The 5,501-nt window shown below is 46.5% G+C and overlaps 1 long non-coding RNA gene across 1 annotated transcript; it reads right to left on the bottom strand.

Moving 5' to 3' along the window:
• Positions 1-847: 847 nt before the first annotated feature.
• Positions 848-3,690, bottom strand: LOC135973180 (uncharacterized). Its single transcript, XR_010589885.1, has 2 exons — positions 2,539-3,690; positions 848-2,326 (listed from the first exon to the last, which is right to left on the bottom strand). It is a non-coding gene; the product is annotated as an uncharacterized LOC135973180 (long non-coding RNA).
• Between the last annotated feature and the right edge of the window lie 1,811 nt (positions 3,691-5,501).

The raw sequence follows: 5,501 nt of genomic DNA on the forward strand, positions 1-5,501 counted from the left end.
AGATTGTCTCTCCTACTAACAGACGTTGGTCTAGTAAAAGATATTACCTCATCCACCATGTCTTGCTTAAGAAGAATGACCATTAGAGCAGAGGTTCTCAACTTTTTTCTTTCTGAGGCTTCCCCAACATGCTATAAAAACTCCACAGCCCACATGTGCCGCAATAACTGGTTTTCTGCATATAAAAGCCAGGGCCAGTGTTGGGGGCTAGCAAGCAGGGCAATTGCCTGGGGACCCATGCCACAGGGTCCCCCTCAAAGCTACATTGCTCAGGCTTCAGCTTCAGCTCTGGGTGGTGAGGCTCAGGGCCCTGGGCTTCAGCCCCATTCAGTGGGGCTTCAGCTTCTGCCCTGGGCCCCAGCAAGTCTAATGCTTGGAAGCCCTCCTGAAACCTGATCAAGGCCCCATTGGGGGCCCTGGGCCCCTGGTTGAGAACTACTACATTAGAGGTTAGAAATACAGGGCCTATGACACATAGCTGATGAGTTCTGATTTCATCGAGTAGAAGATAATGATGCACATACATACTTGCCAGTTAATTAAAGTATTTTAGGAGCAACTGAAATGGACATAAGCATTATCTCTGCTCTTAAAAGACCTCTGTCATATATATTCTAATAAGAACAAATATATATTTTAAAAAATGTGATGTGGTTCGTATAACTTGCCTGAGAATTGATGTTCCCTGAATACAAGAGTAGTCAAGGACCTACACGTTGAGGGAGAAGGAGACTTGGCGCAAAAAGCTGTCTACTCACATTGCAATGAAATCATATGCTATAAATAATAGACACCATTGTGGGGTTCCATGCGGAGCGGATAAAGCACACGACCAATGTGGTTGCAAGCTGAATCCGAATTCTGTTTATTGCAAGCTTTCTTTTATAGTTTTTTCTCTACATTACATAACACAATTAGGCTATAATAACACATCTACGGATTGGACAAGAAGGAGAATCATGTGTTTATCACATGTATAGCCCCACACCGATTGGTTCAACCGTTCCTTACATAAGGCCATGATTTGTTTACCTCATCTTATATAATCCTAGACCACCAGGGGGCCTTACATAAGGCCATGATCATCTTATATAATCCTAGACCACCAGGGGGTCTTACATAAGGCCATGATCATCTTATATAATCCTAGACCACCAGGGGGCCTTACATAAGGCCATGTTTGTTTACCTGGCAAGTGTCCCATCGTGACCCTTACCTCCTCATGGAACTTTCCATTAGGTTGGTGTAGGGATGATACATCCCCACACCTCCCCCCTTTTTCTTAAATAAGGCCTATAGGAGGGTCCAACTAACATTAGGACAATTACTAGCCACCTGACTACTTTTTTTGAACCTATAAAACTGACGACAGGTGACATTTAACAACTGGGAAATATATGGAGAACTATTAAAAAACATAACATTACATAAATACCCACGAAAACCATTGGGGTGTAAATAAGGATAGCCAATAAGACATGTTCTAAAGGGATCCGATGGGGTGGCCATGGACAAGCAAAAAGGGCTTCTTGGCCAGTCTGGTTCGCCCAGGTGATCCAAACATTTTGTCGTGGGTTAACAAAAGGTTCAGAGTTTGGACATACAAAGACCCCTGCTCCTATAATAAGGAGTCCGAACAAACAGAAGTACAGCATTATCAGGTGTCTAGGTTGTAGCAAACAACAAGTGCAAGTCCAGTGCCGCGGGGTCGTCGTTTGGCTTCTGCATGGCGGCGTCCAGTGGCCGGTGCGTGGACACGTTATTCCATCCAGTGCACCCAATCGCGCAGCCCCACAAACCACAACGAGGACAGGGGGTAGCTACATCATTCGCCGGAGGGATCTTATCCGGTGGTTTTTTCCTATATGTCCTTTTAAAGTTAGATAAGCCTGGCTCCGCCATTCTTTTCAACCTATTCCGCAACTGCTCACCCTGCCCCGGGAACTCCGCCCGGAACTTTGGGGTACAAACATTATTGGTGACAGGAAAGCCGGGCTGGTTCAGGGCTCGCAATGTGTGGGACTGCGGGGGATGGCTCTCACCGGCCAAATGGGACAACTGATTTAGCATGTCCTGTAGCTGAAGGCCCTGTTTGTACATTCCCGCGTTTCTGCCCCCATTTCAACAAATGGGACAACGCGTCAGAGGGAAGCTTTTCTCCCCGCTTTTTAGCGATGCGTAATAAAAAATCATGCACCGTCTCCTCCTCTGCAGACAAAGCAGAGCCCATTTTAATAAATTTAGCCGCTCACCTGTGAGCTCACGAACGTCTCTCTCGGACGACCAGGAGCCGGTATCCTCCGGTACCTCCTGCCGCGGCTGCCACCTCCGCCTTTCCTCACCGAACGCTTCCGTCGGCTGTGAGCTCACGAACGTCTCTCTCGGACGACCAGGAGCCGGTATCCTCCGGTACCTCCTGCCGCGGCTGCCACCTCCGCCTTTTCTCACCGAACGCTTTAGTCGGCTGTGAGCTCACGAACGTCTCTCTCGGACGACCAGGAGCCGGTATCCTCCGGTACCTCCTGCTGCGGCTGCCACCTCTGCCTTTTCTCACCGAACGCTTCAGTCGGCTGTGAGCTCACGAACGTCTCTCTCGGACGACCAGGAGCCGGTATCCTCCGGTACCTCCTGCCGCGGCTGCCACCTCCGCCTTTTCTCACCAAACGCTTTAGTCGGCTGTGAGCTCACGAACGTCTCTCTCGGACGACCAGGAGCCGGTATCCTCCGGTACCTCCTGAGCGGCTACCACCTCCGCCTTTTCTTCACCGAACGCTTCAGTTTTTGGTCGTGCTCCAGTTGACACTGAGCTTGGCAAACCATCTAAATCTTGGTAGCCTGCCCGCTTATTCCCACAGATTTCCTTTCTTTGATGATCTTTGTGAAGAAGGCCTGTCTCCACCTTAACAGAGCACGGCTGTTTGCGCTTTTTGGTAGAAGGAGTGCTGGAAGGAGAAGAGCCAGCACTGAGAGCCTCTTCAATATCTAAATTCAATTGTTCCAGTTTCTTCATGAGAGATGACATAGAGTCTGACCACTCAGATCCTTTTTCTGGTTGGATCTGCTTTCTCTTTGCTCAGCTTTTGAGACAACACCTGTTGGGTCTACTGTCTGAGAACATTGATCCCTGCTTCACTGGCGGCTGTGTCTAGTATGATCTCTGCTAGCTCACTCTGGGCAAAGTCCTGGCTGCCTTGATGTCCAAGCCGAATCACGTCGGGGTCACCATTTGTGGGGTTCCATGCGGAGCGGATAAAGCACACGACCAATGTGGTTGCAAGCTGAATCCGAATTCTGTTTATTGCAAGCTTTCTTTTATAGTTTTTTCTCTACATTACATAACACAATTAGGCTATAATAACACATCTACGGATTGGACAAGAAGGAGAATCATGTGTTTATCACATGTATAGCCCCACACTGATTGGTTCAACCGTTCCTTACATAAGGCCATGATTTGTTTACCTCATCTTATATAATCCTAGACCACCAGGGGGCCTTACATAAGGCCATGATCATCTTATATAATCCTAGACCACCAGGGGGTCTTACATAAGGCCATGATCATCTTATATAATCCTAGACCACCAGGGGGCCTTACATAAGGCCATGTTTGTTTACCTGGCAAGTGTCCCATCGTGACCCTTACCTCCTCATGGAACTTTCCATTAGGTTGGTGTAGGGATGATACATCCCCACACACCATTTCCAGATAAATCTCACACATCCACAGCCACTACTCCACAATGGCAGGATTAGAACTCTGGTTCTTTAGCATCAGAAAAACATAGCCCTCTGCACCTGGAGATCTCCTTCAGCTGGTAGTAGTGATGGGTCTCTTATGCTACCTGTGGGTCAGCCATGATGGGGCAACCTGATCACCTGCACACAGTACCAGTACTTCATACCACATGGTTTTGAGTAGTTTAAAATCTAGCCAGCCTTTCAGGGCTTTTGGAAAAAGAGACATTCTGTTGCTTTTGAGGATCCTAGAATTCATCAAACTAGTTCAGTCTGTTTCCCCAAGGCCTTCCATACACCTCCATACCCATTCCCAACTCTACATTAATGTATTATGAAAGAATATGTCCAATATGAAGCCGAATATTGCTTTTTGATAAATATGTCCTAATTTAATTCTGTACTCTGGTCTCACCTGTGCACTGCATGCACCCTAGTGTCTATAACTTCTGTTGTTTGGCAGGTCTGCTATCACAGCATCTCACTAAAACTTCCCACAAGTTTTCAAGGGCTTGTCATTTTCAACAGCTCTGGGAAATCCAAGCCATTCAGATAAATGGAAGCAAAAACTGGCTGTACCTTGAGCTATAAAATAAACCGTTATTCCAAAACCAGTTAAATATCTGAGAGATTCTTGCTCTGGGCCTTGTTATGGAGCTTCATGCTGCTGTGAAGAATGCACCCTTTGGAACGGCAGGACTCTTAATAACATGATAAGCTGGGCTCCAAAGGACCATCCCATATGCTATATATATAATATACATGTTTTTATTTCAAACCTATAGTTTTCCTGCTGTGCACCTGCAAGGCAAGACCGCTCTCCTTCCAGATGGCACCCTGCCTTCTTCACTCTAACCTCCATCTGGAAAAATAGGACAGTATCTGCCTCCAGACCTAAAACCAGCACTTGCTCCATTTATCAGTCAGCAACATGAGGCAGCAAGATAGTCAGTGTTGTCATAGTGGAGGTGGAACATTACATTAGTATGGTCACTCAGCTTTCCAATGGATTAGACCCTTGGGTCCCTTCCAAGCTAAACCCTCTGCTATCTCATTCTCTCAGCTCAGCTGCTGTAAGTGAAACACTGGCCTACCTTGGTCAGCACCCACATACTGGAATGGGATGGAACAAATGAAAGAGAAAGCTGTTAACTGGAATTGGGTGGCACTACAGTAGCTGAGTGCACTAGTTTTCCCCCTTCCAGAGACCTGAATTCAAGCCCTGACTGAGCTGTGGTGGACATGGCAGGGAATCTTACAAAGTGGCTATACACTACTAAAGCTAAGTCCTGATCATAGTCCAAGTAAATGGAGACCGTTGTTGGAGTCAAGAAAGATTAATTCTACCTTCCAGGCTTCAGAGTCATTCTGCATCACCTACTGTTGCCTTGGATATACAGAAGACTGTACTTGTTCAAGCCATTGTTCTTAGTCCCTCACCTTAAGAGGCATTAAAATGTATATGCACATTATATTTGTAAAGTTCAAGTGCTCTCTGCAGCTTTAAGTGGGTCACAGAGAAGATAACATACCAAAGGCATAATATTAGTATGTTCCTATTGATCAAAAAGTCATCATATCATAGGAAGGAGGCACATATTTTAATGCCAGGGAGAACTCTCTTCTCTCCTTTTTTCCTCCTCTTTCTCCTTCTTGTCTCCTTTCTCCCTCTTTTGGGTTCTAAGTGAAAGTTCCCTTCCCCTCCTCTGGCACAAGTGGGGGCAAATCTAGAGGAAATCTTCCTGTTGGTATGTGTGGGCAGT

Source organism: Chrysemys picta, chromosome 8, assembly GCF_011386835.1.
Source record: "Chrysemys picta bellii isolate R12L10 chromosome 8, ASM1138683v2, whole genome shotgun sequence".
NCBI classification, from domain to species: domain Eukaryota; kingdom Metazoa; phylum Chordata; order Testudines; family Emydidae; genus Chrysemys; species Chrysemys picta.